The sequence below is a fragment of the Bison bison genome, unplaced genomic scaffold (assembly GCF_000754665.1).
Source record: "Bison bison bison isolate TAMUID 2011002044 unplaced genomic scaffold, Bison_UMD1.0 scf7180017864469, whole genome shotgun sequence".
Taxonomy (NCBI): Eukaryota; Metazoa; Chordata; class Mammalia; order Artiodactyla; family Bovidae; genus Bison; species Bison bison.
Genome location: NW_011495030.1, coordinates 5994169 through 6016973, shown reverse-complemented (window position 1 = coordinate 6016973; position 22805 = coordinate 5994169). Strand labels below are relative to the sequence as shown.

Here is a 22805-nt window from a genome sequence, read left to right as displayed (position 1 = left end):
CCTCCTCCCTCCTCCCTCCCCATACCATCCCTCTGGGCCGTCCCAGTGCACCAGCCCCAAGCATCCAGCATCATGCATCGAACCTGGACTGGCAACTCGTTTCCTACATGATATTTTTACATGTTTCATTGCCAATCTCCCAAATCTTCCCACCCTCTCCCTCTCCCACAGAGTCCATAAGACTGTTCTATACATCAGTGTCTCTTATGAGGTGGGTCATAGAGGATCTTGCTTTGATTTATGTCATCAAGTATTCTGCTTATGTTTTCCTCTAAGAGTTTTATAGTTTCTGGTCTTTCATTTAGGTCTTTAATCCATTTTGAGTTTATCTTTGTGTATCGTCCTAGGAAGTGTTCTAATTTCATTATTTTACATGTAGCTGTCCAGTTGCCCCAGCACCACTTATTGAAGAGGCTGTCTTTGCCTCATTGTATATTCTTGCCTCCTTTGTCAAAAACAAGGTACTCATAGGTGCATGAGTTTATTTCTGGGCTTTCTATCTTGTTCCAGTGGCCTATATTTCTGTCTTTGTGCCAGTACCATACTGTCTTGATGACTGTAGCTTTGTAATATAACCTGAAGTCAGGAAGGTTGATTCCTCCAGCTCCATTCTTCTTTCTCAACACTGCTTTGGCTATTTGGGGTCTTTTGTGTTTCCATATGAATTGTGAAATTTTTTGTTCTAGCTCTGTGAAAAATGCCATTGGTAATTTAATAGAGATATACCTGTAGCCTACCAGGCTCCTCTGTCCATGGGATTTTCCAGGCAATAGTCCTGGAGTGGATTGCCATTTCCTTCTCCAGGGGATCTTCCCAACCCAGGAATCGAACTGGGGTCTCCCGCATTGTAGACACTTTACCATCTGAGCCACCAGGGAAGCTTCCAATTTAATAGAGATTGCATTGAATCTGTAGATTGAGTTTGGTAATATAGTCATTTTCACAATATTGATTCTTCCTATCCAGGAACATAGACTATCTCTCCATCTGTTTATGTCATCTTTGATTTCTTCAATCAGTGTCTTATAATTTTCTGTGTACAGTTCTTTTGTCTCCTTAGGTAAGTTTATTCCTTATTATTTCTTTTTGTTGCAGTGGTGAATGGGATTGATTCCTTAATTTCTCTTTTTTTCATTGTTAGTATATAGAAATGTAAATGATTTTTGTGTAATGATTTTGTATCCTGCAACTTTGCTAAATTCACTGATTAACTGTAGTAATTTTCTGATACTAGCATATGTCTTTTTGAATTAGGGTCTTCTCAGGGTATGTGACCAGTGGGGTCATATGGTAGCTCCATTTTTAGTTTTAAAAGAAACCCTCATGCTGTTCTCCATAGAGGCTGTATCAATTTACATCACCATCATCCGTGCAGGAGGGTTCCCTTTTCTCTATACCCTCTCTAGCATTCTTTGTTTGTAGATGTTTTTAATGATGGTCATTTTAACTGGGTGTGAGGGGATATTGAAAGGTTGTTGCTGAACCACAAAAGACACCAGGATTCTTGGCCTCCAGAGGAGAAGAATTCAATCTGGGGCCAGAGATGAGGCTTGATTGCTCAGAGCTTTTGTGTAATAAAGTTTTATTAAAGTATAAAAGAGATAGAGAAAGCTTCTGACATAGACATCAGAAGGGGGCAGAATGAGTGCCCCCCTGCTAATCTTTAGATGAATGTTACATAGCTACCAGCAATCTGCTAATTAAAGAAAGGAAATGTCTCAAAATTCAGAGAATGGCACCAGGCCCCTCACCCACAACGTGCATTTTGAGAATGTTGTGGCCATGCATTCCAGGAAAAAAACTCACTCAGAAGGACAATGCAGATAGTGGAGTGCAGTTTATTACACTGGCGGACCCAAGGCAGAGTCTCCTCTTAGCCAAGGACCCCGACAGGTTTTTGTGAAAACCTTTTATACCCTAAGTGTATGTGCTCAAACCCATCTCCCCAAATTCTCTGAAACTAGTCTGAACAAAGGAAAAGAGAAATACAATAAAAGTTAACCTATGATTCATATGCCTTAAACCCATGATTCATATGCCTTAAGCCTAGGTAGTTAACAGTGGACTATTATCAATAGGCCTGTGGTCATGGAGAAGGCAATGGCACCCCACTCCAGTACTCTCGCCTGGAGAATCCCATGGATGGAGGAGCCTGGAAGGCTGCAGTCCATGGGGTCGCTGAGGGTTGGACATCACTGAGCAACTTCACTTTCACTTTTCACGTTCATGCATTGGAGAAGGAAATGGCAACCCACTCCAGTGTTCTTGCCTGGAGAATTCCAGGGACGGGGGAGCCTGGTGGGCTGCCATCTATGGGGTCGCACAGGGTCAGACACAACTGAAGTGACTTAGCAGCAGCTTAGCATACCCCAGTAAGCATAGTAGAATTTATAATTCTATTTGGTTACACAGATAATTAGGGTATTCTTTTAGGTGACAGAGAGTCTAGGTAAAAGCCCTGGGGCTCTTCCATCCGGGGGGTCTAGTTTCCCAGTTGGTATGTCATTTCCATAGATAGTGGGCATATAGCTCAAAGTCCACAGTCTGGCCCAAGATGGAGTCCTGCTTTCAAGATGGAGCCTGTTCTGTCTGTTTCCTCCTTCATTCCCCCTCTTGATGCTCTTAACTCATAGTATGAGCATTATTCATAGGGATATATTGCACCCTGGCTCTCTGACTGCCAATTTGGGAGAACGACACCAACCTTTGGGTTACAAAGTTCATAATACTTTGTAAAATGCAGAGTCCACAAAGCAGAACTATCAAAGTAACTATAACAATGGTAAATATAGTTTTCTACCAATCACCCTTCACCCAAGATAGGACTGAAGTCCAAAAAGGAATATTTTCATTTGATGTTGCTTTTACCTGGTTTTTCATGTCATCTAGAGCAGCTGATACATTGCCAGATAAATCAGGAATATATGCACAACATTCAACCTTAATTATAGCAACAGGTCCCTCCTTGAGCAGCTGTGAGCATGTCCAAAGCCATTCTATTTTGAATTACTGCTTTTCTCATTTGTATTTGTTCTTCATTTAAGGCTTGGATGGCTTTAGCACTTTCTAGGAGGGCCTGTTTTGTGAAATTAGTCAAGGCTTCTACTGTAATCATAGTATCTGTTGTCCCTATAGAAGGTACGAATAAGGCAGCAATATACTCATACCACTGAAACACAGACTTTGTCCACCTAGCACGTAAATAAGGTAGATTTACCGGGGCTTGTTGTAGGTTAGGTTTTATGCTGCCATGGGCAAAAGCGAATCCCAGTGTGCAGTGGCCTACCCAGCTGATTGGTAACCAAGGCCAAATGTTAAGTCCACAAAGCCATTGTGTTCCATTGGGCGCCACCCAGCGGATTCCAGGGTTATATTTCCAATCAGAGCCTGGCCAATGGATGGACTGGTTGGGGTGGTATGTGACTTCGAATGTTTGTTTACATGGTTCAGGGGATAGATACCCCATATATTTTAGTTCTTTGGGGTCTAATGGACGGTCACCTACCCTTTGTTCTTTTGTTCCCAGCATATAGCAGCGGGAGTAATTAATTGACCCTTTTCTGGGGTCATCCAGAAATATTCATCCCAGACTTGGTAGAATTGTTCAACATACCTAGAGGCCTGTCCTCCTTTGCTGGTCAGGGAGCTTTCCCCTTTTTGTTCTTTAAATATGAGGTATAGGCTTTTGTTACGTCTATGAAACTGGTGTTTACATCAAATGTAGCCCCATGACCCGAATCTAATGACTGTAGGTCTGGCTTACACCAAGAAAGCAAGGAGAAATTATGATTGACAAGAGGAAGGAAAGTCTCTTTTTGTTGTCCCAGAAAAGAGCAGAGTGGTTTAAAATCTCCTTGGCAGAGCGGTGACACGGACCAAGGAAGCCCATCCATCACAGACAGAGGCATAGCCCCACATACCCAGCAGTTGGAGGTGTTGTGGAAGTCCACGTAGGAATGTGTCCATGAAATGAAAACATTGTCCTGAGTTGAAACAGAAGTTTAATTCAAAATCACGTTGATGAGGCCAAGCAGCAGGAATTGATTATGCGGCTTCATCCTGAAGAGGCTCGTCTGGGATCTTCTTTTCCTTCTTCTTCTTAAGGATGATCTTAGTCTCTCGAGGGTCAGTAGGGTCCCTCTGCTCAGTCCACTCAGCATTTTCTGGGTCTGCGTGGTATGTTCTCTTCATGTGGTGGATCCAGAGAGTGACACCTGCAACTTTAACTGCCGTAGGCGTGGTTAGAACAACAGTGTATGGACCCTTCCAATGTGGGGCCAAGGAGTTGTGTTTCCAGCCCTTGACCCATACCTGATCCCTGGGCACAAATTCATGAATCTGTTCCCCAAGGAGGAATGACACCCTTTCTTGTACAAACTTAGTTACCTGATTTATTACCTTACCCAGTTGTTCCAACTGCTGTGAAATCTCATCTCCCCTTACCTGAGGCAAATTTGTTGACACCTATTTTATTATGGGAGGGGACCTCCCATACACCATTTCATATGGAGAATAGCCATGGGACCATGGGGTCATCCTGAGTCTGAGCAGTAGTTGTCAGATACAAGTCCACCCAGGAGCAGTCAGTCTCTATGATCCACTTGAAGAGTGTCTCTTTAAGTTGGTACCTTCCACATCCCAAAACTCTGGGGCCCATATGCTATGTGTAATTTCCACTTGATGTTTAAAGTTTTGCTTACTTATACTAAATCAGCTATGAAAGCTGGGCCATTGTCCAATCCAATGCTGATAGGAAATCCAAATCTGGAAACTATCTCCCTAAGCAGGCACTGGGTTACTCTGATGCTCTTTCAGTCTGGGTAGGAAAAGCTTCTACCCATCCCTAGAACATACATACCATGACCAGCAGGTAACGGTGGTGTCGATGAGGCTTCATTTCAGTGAAGTCCACTTCCAGGTGTTCAAAGGGCAGCGTGCCTTTTAGCCGAGTCCCCAGAAGTTTCTGTCTGTGTTGAGAGGCAGCACTGACCTGTGAGCAGGCAGTGCAGTTCTGAGATTCTGTCCTGCATAGGGAAGAGAGGCGGGGAACCAAAAATATTTTCAGATTAGCTCTTCCAGTTTCTCATGGCCTAGGTGGGTCGCTTGGTGTGTTTGACTTACCAGAGTGGGTGCCAGCTCCTCTGGTACCAATAATTTGCCACTTGGCAATTCCCACCATCACTTTTCAGTCTTGATGGCCCCTTCTGCTTTGGCTAGTCGGTTTTGGGCTTCAGTGTATTTTGGATAGTCCAGCGTTAGCTCAGGCAGCTCTGCCAATATGAGAGCTTTAACACGGGCTTCACTTGTCACTCTCAAGCCCTCGGCTGCTTGTTTAATGGTCTTATCTGCCAGTCTGTTTCCCCAAGCCCGGGGGTATCCTTTTTTCGATGTCCTCGGCAGTGTATGATGGCAACCCTTTCTGGTTCCCAGGCAGCATCTAATAGGGTCTTAATTTCTTCCTTATTTTTAATATGTTCTTCACTAGCTGTCAAAAGGCCTCTCTCCTTATATAGACCCCTGTGTACATGTAGTGTGGCAAAAGCATACCTGAAGTCTGTGTAAATGTTTGTCTTCTTGCCTTTTGACAGCTGGAGGGCCTGAACTAGAGCATATAGTTCAGCCCATTGAGCAGACCAGTGTGATGGCAGAGAGCTAACCTCAACGATGGTTTCTTCCATGACTACTGCATATCCCAACAATCACTGTCCTTGTTTCACCAGGCTGGTGCCCTTGGTGTACAGGACCAAATCTGGGTCCAGGATTGGCTGGTCTCTCAAGTCAGGGCTGCGGGCATATTTCCTTGCAATCATGTGAGGGCCCACCTTCTTCCACAGGAAGGAGAGTGGCCAGATTCAGGGCCTGACAAGGCTCAATAGTAACATGGGGGTTCTCACATAACAGTCCCTGGTATTGAGTAATCTGGGATGTTGACAGCCATTTATGGGGGTCCCCTCGCAGAAGAGTGTTGACCTCATGCAGGACTTTTACCATCAAATCTTGGCCCAAAGTCAGCTTGGTTGCCTCCCAGACCAGTAAGCCAACTGCAGCAACTTCCCATAAGCATCCCAGCCACCCGGTGGCAACATTGTACTGCCATTTTGGGAGATAAGCCACAGGTCTGTCCCATGTCCCATAGCCACCTTGTCCATTTCCGTCACGTAAAGAGTAAACGGCTTAGCAAGGTCTGGCAGGCCCAAGGCGGGTGCTGATGTAATTGTACTGGGTTTGAGTTCTATTACCAGTGGGACTTGTTTTGCAAGCCTTGGGGGGAGGGGGGGTTGTATTCCACCCAGACCTCAGGGAATTGTTGAGTTAACTCTCTCTCTCTCAACTGTTTAGCCCATCCAGTTTCCCTTCTGGGAGATCGTGCAACCTCCATTCATCCTGAGGGGTTACCGAGAGGAAGAATAAATAGGTGGTTGAGCCCACGCGAAGAGTGGGTCTTTCACGGGGGGAAGGGAGGAAGGTCACTTGTGCCCCCAATTTAGACACCAAGTCTCTTCCCAACAAAGGTTGGGAAGGTTTTATACATTCAGGGATGTATAAAAATTAATGAGTAACTTGGTGTCCTCCCATCTGACATTTTTGGGGTAGGCTTGAGACACAGAGGCTGCATTTATCACCATCTGAGACCCAGCAGCCTCTGGATCTATTGGTGTATAAAGTCTACAGGCCTCGCACAGTCTTTCGTAGAATTCAGAGGGTGATTCGCTTTCCCTTTGAATCACTTCGGAGGGTTTTGCCTTCCTTATAGGTTTTCGGGCCCCCCTCTCGAGACCTTGTAAAGTAGCCACCCGATCTCTCTCCAGGTGGCCCCTCCCTTCCTCTGTGTTACAGTCCCAGTTGGGGCTCTGATCGGGGGTGGCTAGTTCTGCCCACGGCTGCAGGTTTGCAGTACCCTCAGGTGCCATTTCTCTTAACCGTTTTCTGGCCTCAGTTAGGATCCTGTGTCTTTCCTCAGTGCTCAAAAGGGAGACTAGTAGTTGGATTACGTCATCCCAGGTAGTGTGGTGGGTTTGAAAAATAATCTCCATTAGCCTAATCATGGCTTGTGGCTCCTCCGAGTATGGTGGAGTGTGCCTCTGTCAGTTTAATATATCTGTAGAGGAAAATGGCTGGTAATAAATAATAGGCTACAAGGGGCGGATGGTAGTGCCCACATGCTTCCTGAACTGGAGGCTGTTGTAGCTCTCTGAGGGGCATCTGTAGTGGGGTTCTTTCCCCCTGTTCCTTGGCAGAGCACAGCCTCTGTCTAATTCCTATGTTTTCTTCCCCCTTTCCATCAATACTCACCAGGAAAGGTGGATACAATCTATGAGGTCCAGCTGAGTTGGAATCCTGGGGGCGTTGACCAGAGGTCTCCATCGCTGGGATCAGAGCCTGCCGAAATGATGGCTCTACGATCTCTGGAAGAGCTGGTGGAGGAGCAGTGGCTGCTGCAGGAACTTCAACTGGCCCTGCACTGGGCATTAAGGTGGCCTCTGGTCCTGGTGGAGCACTGGGAGGCAGGCGCGTCATTATCCAGTATAGGGGAGGAGTCAGGTCATCCCCGTCCAAATCTTGTAGAATTTCTTTTTTATTTATTCAGTCAATTTTTGTGCCATTGATATTTTTCGCTTTCCCTTCTGGATATAGAACCTCATCCAAGGAAGAGGGTCTTGAGCTAACCCTAGCCATGAGTCAATATATGGATATTGATCCAGGTGTCCTGGCTCTCCTGTGACTACTGTATAGACTGCTTCCACTATTTTTGAGTTCATGGTGTTCTCTGGTGGCCATCCTACTCCCATAGGGGGCCATTCGACCTCACAGAGTATGTGGAGGCTATTAGGCGTCATCTTCACCCCATAGTCTCCTCCAAATCCCTTCTTTAAATTTTTAATCCTGCACTCCAATACAGTTGCCTTACATTCACTTCCCCCAGCTTGCTTATCTTCTCAGACCTTCTTCTACTTTTCCTTTTCATTCTGTCTATGAAGTTCTTAGTACCCTATGTTCTTCTGATATTTCCACTCAATGAAACACTTAAATTACCATTCTGCTTCCTTCCTAATTGGGGTGAGAAGAGCCTTACCTGCCAGATCCCAGAGGAAGAAGGGGGATTGGTGTGTCTTTACCTGCTGGTCAGCACGACTGAACCAGAACACCACGTGGTCCAAGACTGTTTCTCCCTTAACTTTTTAAAGTCCATTCTGCCTTGGTGGGCTTGATCAGGTGTAGATGAAAACACAGATGGGTTAAATATCCCATGTCCCAGGCCGTCTCCAGAAAAGCCAATTCATACTCCTTCTCCTTCTAGCCTGACAATTCTGAGGGGGTCAAGAATTTCACAGCAGATGGGATACCTCCTTGGGGAGGGCAGAATATGAGCACACAAAGACCAAGTTTCTTCTCCTAATAATCCCCTGGTGATTGCTTGGTAATAATTTTCTGCAAGATGGCGTGGACACCACCTCCTAAATAACATTCACGAATTTCCTTCCTAAGCCCTAACACGCTTGTCAACCTGTGTACCAGGCCATCACCACCACCTGCCTATTCTAGGCTCCTGTGGGTCCATGCCTCTTCTAGTCCTTCCCAGGGCGGTGATCAGGCCCCCTCTTCCACCCTGCTGGGTGGGTTCCTCCTCACCTGAGTGCTCAGTTCCCCTGCTGCCATCCACTACTGCTAATGTTAAAGGTCCAGGCGCTGAGAAACAGAATCCTTCCAGAAAGGTGAGGCGCCTTCCTCCTCTAGAAGATCCAAGCCACAAGGCCTCTGAGTAGTCCCAAGTGGGACTTGTCTCCTCAAACTGAATTTCCCAGCCAATGCACCAAATGTCGTAGCCATGCATTCCGGGAAACAAACTCACTCAGAAGGACAATGCAGATAGTGGAGTGCAGTTTATTACACCGGTGAACCCAAGGCAGAGTCTCCTCTTAGCCAAGGACCCTGACCAGTTTTTGTGAAAAAACCTTATATACCCTAAGTGTATGTGCTCAAATCCACCTCCCCAAATTCTCAGAAACTAGTCTGAACAAAGGAAAAGAAAGATACAATTAAAGTCAACCCGTGATTCGTATACCTTAAGCCTAAGTAGTTAACAGTGGACAATCATCAATAGGCCTGTGGTCATACCCCAATAAGCATTATAAAATTTATGATTCTATTTGGTTACACAGATAATTAGGGTATTCTTTTAGGTGACAGAGAGTCTAGGTATGAGCCCTGGGTTGGGGGAGGGGGTCTGGTTTTCCAGTTGGTATGTCATTTTCATAGACATATTCATGGGCATATAGCTCAAAGTCCACAGTCTGGCCCAAGATGGAGTCCTGTTTTCAAGATGGAGCCTGTTCTGGCTGTTTCCTCAAGATAACCCTGGCACCAGGTGGTCATCCTGGGCCATAAAATGATTGACATAAATCTTGAAAAAAGGCAGATTTCCATACAAATATATAGTTTCATTAACATAGATTAGGAGAACAATGTATGAGTGTAACATACTGGTTTGTCAAGTCTTCTGCCCATTTTTTGATTGAGTTTTTTTTTTTTTTTCTTTTGAGATTAATCCCTTGTCAGTCACATCATTTGAAAATATTTTCTTCCATTCTGAAATAACTATGAGGTAAGTACATTATGACCCAATTCTATAGATAGAAAACATGAAGCACAGGGAGGCTATCTGTCTGACCACAGTGGCAGAGGAAGGATTTGAACCCGGCCAGTCTGGCTTCTGCATCCACATTCCCAACTCCAGCAATACAGCCTTTGGAAAAAACTTCTAAACAAGCGAACCAACCAGATAAGCAGTTGGTAAAAGTTTTTTTAATAGAGCTCTTTCTCCGGTATGTCCCTGTCCTCTCATATTCATCTGGATTGCTTACTTACTACAGCTGTCTCTGCTGTCATAGTAGGGTTTATTTTTACTATTTTCTGGGGAATTTCCTATATCTCCTTTCTGTATTGATTCTTTGTTTTCTGGATATCATTTCTTCTTTCTTGGTGAATCTTATTGCTTTAGTGGGAAGTAAGGAGATCCAACCAGTCAACCCTAAAGGAAATCAACCCAGAATACTCATTGGAAGGAAAGTTGCTGTAGCTCCCCAACACTTTGGCCACCCAATGGAAAAGACCTTGATGCTGGGAAAAATTGAAAGAATGGGGGTGGCAGATGGTGAGATGGCTAGATAGCATCACCAATTTGATGGACTTGAATTTGAGCAAATTCCTGGACATAGTGGAGGACAGAGGAGCCTTGCATGCTGCAGTCCATGAGGTTGCAAAGAGTTGGATACAACTTAGCTGCTAAATAATAAGACCTTTAGAAGACTTGAGGAAAGGTACATGGGAGAGAAATACTTTCTAGATCTTAAATGTCAGAAAATGTTTGTATTCTAGTTTGATAGCACTGGATATGGTGTTCACTGCCCTCTTATTCTAGTTTATCTGTGACTTGTTTTTTTCCCTTTCTTTTTCACTATCTTCCTGATATTCTAAAATTTACAACTTGGTGGGTATTTTCTCATTTATTGTGCTGGGTGCTCAATAGGACTTTTCTGCATGTCTAAAAAATGTTCTTGTAATATTCCTTTTGACATTTTTCTCTTCTGGATTGTTACCATAGGATGTTGGGCCTCTTGATTTAAACCTTCTAGTTTAACCTTGTTTTCTATTTTTAAAAAATTTTGAGATATTTTATTTTCCATATATATATAAACATATAAATATATTTTTATCCATGTAATTTTAAATTTAAATTAAAAATTTATATTTTTAAAACACTTTATTATGCTAATAAAAGTGTCTGCTTATTCCTTTTTCTTCATAGTGTTGTAGCCAAGGACCCTGACCAGTTTTTGTGAAAACTTTATATACCCTAAGTGTATGTGCTCAAAGCCACCTCCCCAAATTCTCTGAAACTAGTCTGAACAAAGGAAAAGAAAGATACAATCAAAGTTAACCCATGATTCATATGCCTTAAACCTGTGATTCATATGCCTTAAGCCTCAGTAGTTAACAATGGACAATCATCAATAGGGCTGTGGTCATACCCCAATAAGCATAATAGAATTTATGATTCTATTTGGTTACTCAGATAATTAGGGTATTCTTTTAGGTGATGGAGAGTCTAGGTACAAGTCCTGGGGCTCTTCCATCCGGGGGGTCTGGTTTTCCAGTTAGTATATCATTTCCATAGATACAGGGCATATAGCTCAAAGTCCGCAGTCTGGCCCAAGATGGAGCCTGTTCTGTCTGTTTCCTCCTCCAAATAGTATCCTGACCTTGTTTTAACAATAGCTTATCTTCTCTTTCTGAGGTCATTAAGTATAATTCTATTAAAGTTTTCTTCTTTTTAGTGTGCTGTCTCTTTTGAGTTTTCTTTCTTCCTTGCTTCCATTTTGATGTCTCTGTCTTTTACGTCAGAATCTTTCTTCAACTGTCAAGTAATCATTGGTTTTCTGTACTTATTTTTTTTAAGGTTAGGTTAAAATAAATTCTGGATGCTCAATGTGCTTAGATTTGTTTTGTTGACTGTAAAGTGCACTGTAGAATAACTGGGTGATGAGTTGGCTTTTTAATTGAGAGATTTCTAAATGTCAGGTCCTACAGGATTTTCTCTAAGCATACAATGTATTTATTTATGTAAAATTGAAGTCTTGAGAAAACTTGAGACAATTTCTATTATGGCAGCACAAACAAATTCAGTGTGAGATATGTGGTTCCTAAAACATCTCCTGCTCTGTCTGCAACTTCAACTCTGTCTCCCCACTATATTCCTTATCAAATTCTTCCTCACTACTAAATTCTTACTCATCTTAAGGTAGAGCTGTTTGGTTCTTGCTGACCTACATCCTCAGAATTCTCTTTCTACCCCTAGTCAGCTTTATAAATTATTTTCCTACAGGAAGGCAGTCTAACCAATAGAAGAATTATTCTTCAGTTTCTGCCACATACTGAAACATCAACTGTTGAGGTGAAAAATCTAATAGTTACATGATAGCTATTATAACAGAGAAGGCAATGGCACCCTACTCCAGTACTCCTGCCTGGAAAATCCCATGGACGGAGGAGCCCGGTGGGCTGCCGTCCGTGGGGTCACTGGGAGTTGGACACGACTGAGCGACTTCACTTCCACTTTTCACTTTCATGCATTGGAGAAGGAAATGGCAACCCACTCCAGTGTTCTTGCCTGGAGAATCCCAGGGACAGGGGAGCCTGATGGGCTGCCATCTATGGGGTCACACAGAGTTGGACACGACTGAAGTGACTTAGCAGCAACTTAGCAGCAGCTATTATAAACCTGACTTCTGGATTGGTGCCAACTTTTATATAACCCTTACTTCTGTATAACATGTAATCACTGCATGTAGATCCATTCTACTCATTAAGATAATTACATACATATTAATTACATTTATCTTGATGTACATTCATCTCCTTTTTCAGTGATTCTGCTGAAACCACATGTTTATTTATCCTCTTGATGACTGAGATTTTCTACATATTGGAACAGTCACACTAGGTTCCTGGATAGGACTTTCAATTCAACGCTCTGAACCTCTCAACAATACATTTGCCAGGAATTCCTCCCCCAGTCCTCAAGATCTAGAAACACAGTAGTGATGGACATAGCTGGATCCTTAAACATGATTTCCTTCATGTGGAATCAAATACTTGATTTTCTGGTGTTATTATAACTAGACCTCCTAGCAGCATTTAATACACTGGATTGCTTTTTGCTTCTTAAAGTTTCCCTTGATACCACATTTTCCTGGTTGTGTTTCTATCTCCTATCACACTAGCCACTCTTCCCTCTCCTCCTTTATTAGGTTGACCTCCTCAAGGTCAAGAGTACTCCAGGATCCTGTTTACTCACCCCATCTCTACTGTCTATCAGGTCTCTTTAGGTGATTCCATCTAGTTCATATTTTTACACTAATGACTCCATGCATTTATCTTCAACTCTGTTGTATCTCCAGACTTCCCTGGTGGCTCAATGGTAAAGCATCATCCTGCCAATGCAGGAGACTCGGGTTCCATCTCTGGGTTGGGAAGATCCCCTGGAGAAGGAAATGGCAGCCCACTCCAGTATGCTTGCCTGGAAAATCCCATGGACAGAGGAGCCTAGCAGGCTACAGTCCATGGAGTCACAAAAGCCACACACAATTAAACAACATATTGTATTTTCATGACTCCTGACTCTAGTTGCCTACTCTCAGATCTTTATACAGATGTTCAATAGACATCCAGTGCTTAGCATGACGACTATCGAACTCCAGAGCCACTGCTATCTGTACACATCTTAACTAACCCTTATATCTCTCTTTCTTTCTTCCCATTTTAGAAAATGGCACCAACATCCAGCCACTTGCTCAAGCTCCAAATCTGACAATTACCCTTGAAATTCTTTCACTTAACCCACAAAAGCCATTTATCTATAAATACTATTGATTCTACTCCCATAAATGTCTTAAATCCGTCCAATCTTCTGTATTTTCTTGACTCTTACCTTAAAGAGATCATAGTATTTCTTCTAGACTACCGCAGTAGCTTCTTACCTGGGATACCTGCTTCCAGCCTTGTACAGAGCAATCCTGGTAAACTTTTAGAGGCATAAATCAGACCCTGCTACTGCTTGAAATCCTCCAAAAGTCTTTATGATTTACAGAACCATACATGTTCTCACTTGTCTATCAATCCTTCATTTGGTTCCTCACAACACAAGCTCATTCCTTCCTCAGAGTCTTTGAACCAGCCCTTCTTCTGCCTGGGAGCTTCTCTCATTTTTACAGGGCACATTCAATAATCTCAAGTAAAAAGTCACCTCCTCAGAGAATCCTTCATAGGGGACCCACCTAGACTGCTCATTCAATCACTTTCTTTACCATCAGCCTATTTTTAATTCTTTGGGTAACACTTATCACTGTCTGATATTTTTCTTTCTTGTCCAGCCCCCACCACTTCTTGAGAAAAGTGACCTCATCTGTCTCATTCAACTTGTTTCATTAGTACCTGGATCTACAAACACACACACAAAAATCACTCAATGCCTATTTGTTGAATGGATGAACAGATGGATGAAAGGCATCTTAGAGGTCAGCTAGTCCAACCTCTTCACTTTTAGAGGTAAGAAACCAGACAGAAAAGCAACTTGCTAAAGGTGCTTATTGTTATCTTGCTATTTGGCTTACTTTTTAAAATTTGTTCATTGTTTTAGTGACCTCAGCCACATCCCAAAGCAACTATCTTTAATTACACTCTTGGCTCTACCAAATTCATCTGTTTATCATCTCACCCTAGGGCCATATCTTATAAGCATTACCCCACCTGAGGGTGCTTTGGACAGGAGCCAACTATATGTTCTATTGTCAGCTGCCATTCACACAGGTCATAATTTCCTGGGGCAGTGATAAGCTTTGTTTATAAACTTGGGGAACTGACTTTTTAGATGTTTTCTCCTGCTGATCCACTAAAATCCCACCTTCTTACCAAACTAAATACTTGATAGTTTCTGTGTATAGGGTAGAATTATAAATCTAGCATGTTTACAGGGTAATTATGGTTTGGTAGAAAGAGCTTTGCCTTGGGAAACCTGGATTTTCTCCATTTCTATTACTAGAAGTTGTCTGAGTTTAAGCAAGCCCTTAACACTCTAAGCTTCAATCTCGTAGCCTGTCCAGCTTTGCTGTGAGCAGGGAAACAATAAAAATGACAACAAAACCCAAACAACCAACAGCCAACTGTCTCACTTCCTCTCTCTCTTCCCTTATTTGGAATAATAAGTATGAACATTCACTTTACAAGGATTAAGGGAATTCATTAATAATCCAGTTAGTTGGATTGAATCAACTCATGAACGTGAAAACATTTTGCTAAGTGTACAATGCAATGCAGCCACAAGGCATTCAGTGTAAGGGATTGCTTACATCAATCAGTTTCTAATGTTTTAAAAACACAGCCCTCAGTAATTGTGATTTTTGGTTAAGTCCCTGTTTGTTACATGTTAGACTTTCAAAACAGCAGTCTTCTTATCCAATATACTTCGAATACTTTCAATTACTTTTTAATATAAGTATTATGTTCACTGTAACTAATCCAAATGGTCTAAAATGAACATGAAAAGTGCTACTCTTTCACTTCAAGCCCACAAGTATAAGCCCCAGACATAAGCAGTTAGCATTAGCTTATTATTTTTAGTTACTACCACTACTGCTCATCATAGCTCATATATAACGTAATAGCTCACATAATTAGTTTAGTATTATTATGTGAATCCAAGATTGTTATAAGCACTTTTCATAGGAGTTCATTTTGATGCTCACAATGACTCTACTACTTACGTATTACCGTTACCCTCATTCTATATGTGAACAAGCTGAGGCACAGAGTTGGGAGGCTAATTGCCCAGTATCACACAGGCGTTTGAGCTCAGGCAGACTGGCTCCAAAGGTCACGCTCCCAGTCACTATGAAGAGTATATCTCAGAAACCTTCCATTTGTGTGTATAGAGATCTGTATGATTTGAGTGCTTACAGAACACTCCGTTGTATGATGTAGCTTATCAACTCCTATCTTATGAGAATTTTTATTCTCTTCCAGATTTTTCATTACTAGAAATAAACTGCAAAAAATGAAACCATCATGGACAACCTAGTGCTTTTGTGAGAGTGGGTGTCTATGGCACATGCAGCTGAAACAAGGGAGCTACGCACTAACCTTTTCTGAGCACCACCACCACATTGCCTTGCATAATGAGCACTTATTTTCACCTGCAGTCTACCACTCACCAGAATCACTGTGAGAACCAGTTATTTTTATGTGCTTCTGTTTTTTCTCTCTGTGTTTTACATCTGATTGCTCTGCTGTTTGACAAAGAATTTTACCACCCGGTAGATGCAGCATCTGGGGAAGCTCCTGTTCCTGTGGGGTGACGTCTCTGCTTCTGGGCATAAGGTGAGGAGGCATCTGGCAACCTCCCTGCTTGTGCTGCCTGGTACCCTGAGGCTCTGGAGAAATTACTGTGTGATTGTTCACCTTGGCTCAGCCTGAGAGCTACTGTGACAGATTTATTGGCTCTGAAACATTTATCCAAGCAGAACCTCTAAACCAATATACGTTTGCACTCACACACACTCTAGGGAGACGGGGAGGAAAAGTCTAAGGAGTGGAACTCTGCAGAGATGTAAGTCTACCCCTCACTTCACTCTTGCAAATTTGAGAAATGAAATGCATCATTTCTTCCAACCTCAGGTGTGTTTCTTTTTTTAACCAGTTTTTCTCAGTCAGTTGGTACAGAAAAAAAAAAGTACATTAATAAAAGGAAATTAATGAGGTCACTCAATCAACTATTTCATTATTTGTTTTGTAAGAGAAAATATTGAATAGTCTATGGTTCTTGCCTCTAAAGAAACTCAATCTGCTTCAACTTTTGAAGGAATGAAGAACATATAAGAAATAATCAGTAATAATATTATCGCTATTTTCTTGATGAGAAAAACAAAAGCTTAGAGTGAATATGTGACTTAGCAGAGCTTACTCAAGAATAAATAATAAACGGTTCAAACTCTGGCTCCAGTGTCAAAGGTCACGTATTCTCTATTGCACTTGCTGGCAGTCTTCAGACCTGACTAATGCAGGTTTCTAGTTCCAACCAGACATCCTGTAGTACACAGCAGGGTGTCTGCGTTGGATAGGACCCAACAGTTAGGGGTCGTGGTTTTTAAACACACGACTAGAATAACTTTCCCTTGGGTCTGTGAAAGGTGAGGAGGTAGAACTGTGAAATTCATGCATAAAGCTAGGACTGAGAAAGAACTGCTGTCACTACAGAAGGTGACTATGATGCTTCATTCACTCACGACAAAAGCAACTGGCAAAGTTCTCACTGATTAGATATCTGGATGGGAAGAATTTCCCCATGATAAATGGCAATTTAAAGATATAAGTTATACACAGAGCTAGAATCCACATTTTAGACTATTTTCATAACATAGGAACCCCAAATGGGGATATTTATGTACATACTGGAAATATTTCATACCAGTGAAACTCCTGGAATTCTCAGAAGAATCAAATGTAAAACTTCTCTGATAGTTACTACCAAATACACAGGGATTCCACAAGGAAATACAACCTGGCTGAAAATGTGCTCACAATTAAGAAGTACAGCCTAACCAAGGAAGTGGTTTGCCACAAGAAACAGTCAGCAGATACATGTGGGAGGAAGAAGCCCAAGAACCTGAGATGTAATGATCTAAAGCTATCTATAAATTAAGTATATTTATAATCATTGAAGAGATAAATAAAAAACCCTCATGAAATAAACCAGGGAATGTAAAAAGAACAGACAGATATGAACAACAACCAAATAGAACAATTCAAAAATGAAAGGCTGTCAATAAAATATAATGACCAATTTAAAATCAGATTGGGACCGTTAAAGAGTTATAAAACCCAAAAGAGAGGCTGGGAGAAATGAATGACTAAATTTGAAGTTTCTATTTAAGACTAATGGGAATTTCAGAAGGAGAAAATGGGGAAGGGGCAATATTTTAAGTGAAAATGGCTATGAACTTTCCAGAACTAAGAACAGCCATGAAACTTCAGACTGAAGAACCACACCGAGTCTTGCACAATATAGAAATCCACTGCTAATCCTGTTAAGAGTGGAACACTAAAGAAAAGCAAACTTTAATTGAAAAGCAAGTAGGGAAAAAAGATAACATACAAAGGAACAATTATTAGAATAATAGAGGATATCAATAAAATAGAGATTAGAAGACAATTCTCACTTATCATCAGAATCACCTGAAAAGCACATTAAGCTACAGTATTATGGTTTTACCCCAGACGCTTTGGATGGTGTTCAGGAATATGCATTTTAAATCATCTACTCAGGTCAAGTATGTTTAAAACCCCCTTTCCTTAGCACCAAATACATAAACACATTGTATATTCTTATGCTCACACACATTGTTCTCTGGTGTATATTAGTGAGATTTCCCCTAAAAAAATGGGGAGGCTGGATCCATAACCAAGGATAGTTTCTAAAGTTTTATTATTTTTTAATCTCCAGGTATCCATGCTAAATTGTGTCAGATGATTTCCTCCCCCCACCCCAAATAAAAGCAAAGTATCTCTGACCTCTGAAATCTTTTCCCATTTCTGTCTTCTCCAGTAAACATATGGCTAGAATCAGAGGGCACATCAGACCTCCTCATACTTTCAGAATCCTAGGAGTGTGTTTGATGAGGCTCGTGAATGTTCCAAATTTTCAGTGTTTGGTAAGACATGCCTTCTGTCCTACTTGGTATTTCATATTAAATATAAAAGAACAGTATACCAAAACCACCAGTATAAGAAATTTAGTCTATCTTTATGGACATCTGTTTTCAGATTAGTGGTTGCTCAACTCTTATAATGGGCTTCCCAGGTGACTCAATGGTAAAGAATCCACCTGCCAATGCAGGAGATGCAAGAGACATGGATTCAATCCCTGGGTTGGGAAGATACCCTGGAGAAGAAAATGGCAACCCACTCCAGTATTCTTGCCTGGGAAATCCCATGGATGGAGGAGCCTGGTGGGCTACAGTCCCTGGGATCACTAAGAGTCCAACACGACTTACTGACTGAATAACACCACCATGATCAAGTGGGATTTCTCTTCGGGATGCAAGGATTTTTCTACATCTCCAATCAGTGTGATACACCACATCACAAGTTAAAGAATAAAAATCAAATGATCATCTGAATAGATGCAGAAAAAGCTTTTGATAAAAATTCAACACCTATTTATGATAAACACTCTCCAGAAAGTGGGCGTAAAGGGAAACTACCTCTCAACATAACAAAGGCCATATGTGACAAATCATAATTCTCAATGGTGAAAAGCTGAAAGCATCTCCTCTAAGACCAGGAAAGAGACAAGATGTCCACTCTTGCTACTTTATTCAACATAGTTTTGGAAGTCCTAGCCACAGTAACCAGAGAAGAAAAAGGAAAGTAATCCAAATTGGAAAAGAAGATGCAAAACTGTCACTGTTTGCAGATGACATGACATGATACACAGAAATCCTGAAGATGCTACCCCAAAATTACAAGTCATCAATGAATTTGGTAAGGTTGCAGGATACAAAATTTGCACACAGATATCAGTTGGATTTCTATACACTAACAACCAAGGTCAGAAAGAGAAATTAAGGAAACAATCTAGTTTACTGTGGCATTAAAAGTATAAAATACCTAAGAATAAACCTACCTAAGAAGGCAAATTCTTCATGATTACATAGAAAATATATATAAAATACATATATAAATATCAAATCCCTTATGATTATACAGTGGGGGTGCCAAATAGACTCAAGGGACTAAATCTGGCAAAGTACCTGAAGAAATTTGATGGAAGTTTGTAACATTGTACAGAAGGTGGTGACCAAAATGATCCCCAGGAAAAGGAAATGCAAGAAAGCAAAGTGGTTGTCTGAGGCGAACTTCCAAATAGCTGAGAAAAGAGAAGTACAAAGGAGAAAAGGAAAGATATACCTAACTGAATGCAGAGTTCCAGAGCAAGGAGAGATAAGAAAGCCTTAAGTGAACAATGCAAAGACATAGAGGGAAATAACAGAATGGGAAAGACTGGACATCTCTTCAAGAAAATTAGACATACCAAGGGAACATTTCATGCAAAGGTGGGCACATAAAGGACAGAAATGGCAAGGACCTACCAGGAGCAGAAGAGATTAAGAAGAGGTGGCAAGAATACATAGAAGAACTGTACGAAAAAGATCTTAATGACCTAGATAACCAAAATGGTGTGGTCACTCACTCAGAGCCAGACATCCTGAAGTGTGAAGTCAAGTGGGCCTTAGGAAGGATTGCTATGAACAAAGCTAGCGGAGATGGTGGCATTCCAGCTGAGCTATTCCAAATCCTAAAAGATGATGCTGTGAAAGTGCTGCACTCAATATGCCAGCAAATTTGGAAAACTCAGCAGTGGCCACAGGACTGGAAAAGGTCCGTTTTCATTCCCATCCCAAAGAAAGGCAATGCCAAAAATGTTCCAATTACCACACAATTCACATTTCACATGTTAGTAAGATTATGTTCAAAAGCCTTCAAGCTAGGCTTCAACAGTATGTGAACTGAGAACTTCCAGATGTACAAGCTGGATTTAGAGAAGAGAGAGGAACCAGAGATCAAATTGTCAACATCCACTGGATCATAGAAAAAGCAAGGCAATTCCAAAATCATCTCTTTTGCTTCATTGACTATACTAAAACTTTTGACTGTGTGGATCATAACAAACTGAAAATTCTTAAAGAGATGGGAATACCAGATCACCTCACCTGTCTCCTGAGGAACCTGAATGCATGTCAAGAAGGAACAGTTAGAACCAGACATAGAACAATGGACTGGTTCAAAACTGGGAAAGTTCAGGTCAGTCTCTCAGTTGTGTCTGACTCTCTGCCACTCCATGGACTGTAGCGTGCCAGGCTTCCCAGTCCATCACCAACTCCTGGAGCTGGGGAAAGCGTATGTCAAAGCTGTGTACTGTCACCCTGCCTATTCAACTTATATGCAGATTACATCATGTGAAATGCTGTGTTGGATGACTCGCAAGCTGGAATCAAGATTGCTGGGAGGAATATCAACAACCTCAGATATGCAGATGACACCATTTTAATGCCAGAAAATGAAGAGGAACTAAAGAGCCTCTTGGTGAAGGTGAAAGAGGAGAGTTAAAAAAGCTGGCTTAAAACTCAACATTCAAAAAACAAAGATCATGGCATCCAGTCTCATCATTTCATGACAAAAAGATGTGGAGAAAGTGGACACAGTGACAGATTTTATTTTCTTGGGCTCCAAATCACTGTGAACAGTGACAGCAGCCATGAAATTAAAAGACACTTGATCCTTGAAAGAAAAGCTATGACAAACCTAGACAGCATATTAGAAAGCAGAGATAGAGCTTTGCTGACAAAGGTCTGTCTAGTCAAAGCTATGGTTTTTCCAGCAGTCATGTACAGATATGAGAGTTGGACCATAAAGAAGGCTGGATGCCAAAGAATTGATGCTTTCGAACTGTGGTGTTGGAGAAGATTCTTCAGAGTCCCTTGGACAGCAAGGAGATCAAACTAGTCAATCCTAAAAGAAATCAACCTTGAATGTTCATTGGAAGGACTGATGCTAAAGCTGAACCTCAACCTCCAATATGTTGGCCAACTGATGTGAAGAGCCGATTCACTAGAAAAGATCCTAATGCTGAGTATGACTGGGGACAAGAGGAGAAGGGGGAGACAGAGGATGAGATGGTTGGAAGGCATCAGTGACTCAATGGACATGAATTTAAGCAAACTCTGGGAGATGGTGAAGGACAGAGAAGCCTGATGTGCTGCAGTCCATGGGGTTGCAAAGATTCAGACACAACTTAGCGACTGAACAACAAGAGACCAGAGACCTATACTCTGAAAATTATAAGACACTGATGAAAGAAATAAAAAATGACACAAACAGATGGAAAGATATACTGTGCTCTTGGATTGGAAGAATCAATATTGTCAAAATGACTATACTACCCTAGGTAATCTATAGGTTCACTGCAATCCCTATCAAATTACCAATGGCATTTTTCACAGAACTAGAACAAAAAAATTTTTAATTCCTATGGAAACACAAAAGACCTCAAATTGCCAAAGCAATACTGAGATAGAAAAATGGAACTAGAGGAATCAGACTCCTTGATTTTAGACTATAATACAAGGCTGCAGTCATCAAAACATTATAGTACTGGCATGAAAATAGGAGTATAGATCAAGGAAACAGAATAGAAAGCCCAGAAATGAGCCTACTCACCTATGGTCAATTAATCTATGACAAAGAAGGCAAGACTGTACAACGGAGAAAAGACAGTCTTTAATAAGCCTTGCTGGGAAAACTAAAAAGCCAGATGTTGAAAAAAAAAAAAATGAAATTAGAACATCTCTAACACCATACAGAGAAATAAGTTCAAAATGAATTAAAGACCTAAAAGGCCAGATATTATAAAACTGTTGTAGAAAAATAGGCAGAACACTCTGACATCAATTCCAGCAGTATCTTTTTCAAGCCATCTCCTAGAATAATGGAAATAAAAACAAAAATAAACAAATAGGACTTAATTAAAAACTTTTAAGCCATAAGCAAAATGAAAAGACAACACACTGAATGGGAGAAAATATTTGCAAAGCTACTGGCAAGGGATTAAACTCCAAAATATAAAAGAAGTTTCTGGACCTCTATATGACAAAAGCAATTCAATCAAAAAACATAGGCATGTAGTCTAAATAGACATTTATCCAAGGAAAACATACAGATGGCCAAAAAATACAGGTAAAGGGTGCTCAGCATCATTAATTATCAGAGAAATGCAAAATCAAAACTGCAGTGAGATATACCTCGCACTGGTCAGAATGGCCATTTTTAGCATTTTAAGTAGCCTTCATACTCTTCTCCACAGTGGTTGTACCAGTTTACATTCTCACCAACAATGTAGGAGGGTCCCCTCTTCTCCACACCCTCTCCGACATTTATTGTTTGTAGATATTTTTGATGTTGGCCATGTTGAAGAAATGGGCTTAACTTTGCTGTTGGCAGTATAAGTTGGTACATGGTTTCTAGACAGAAAATTAGTAATATATAATCAAGTAATATATAATCAAGTCTTAAAAAGTCTTTTCTTGGCTCAGCAAATCCATATAAAGAATACATTTTTAATAAAATTGAACAAGTGTAACATTTTTTATATTATGAAAAAATTGAGAACAACTTAAATATACCCAAATAGGAAC

General features: G+C 41.2%; 1 long non-coding RNA gene across 2 annotated transcripts in view; it reads left to right on the top strand.

The window, feature by feature from the left end:
- Nucleotides 1-16321, top strand: part of LOC105003492 — an 18425-nt gene extending 2104 nt beyond the window's left edge. The window contains exons 2-4 of one of the 2 annotated variants that reach the window (XR_827114.1): nucleotides 13932-14106; nucleotides 15580-15777; nucleotides 15874-16310. This is a non-coding gene — a long non-coding RNA (uncharacterized LOC105003492). Of the gene's footprint in view, nucleotides 1-13931; nucleotides 14107-15579 lie in introns of both variants that reach the window. The other variant, XR_827113.1, reaches the window with a different exon arrangement.
- The last annotated feature ends 6484 nt before the right edge of the window (nucleotides 16322-22805 follow it).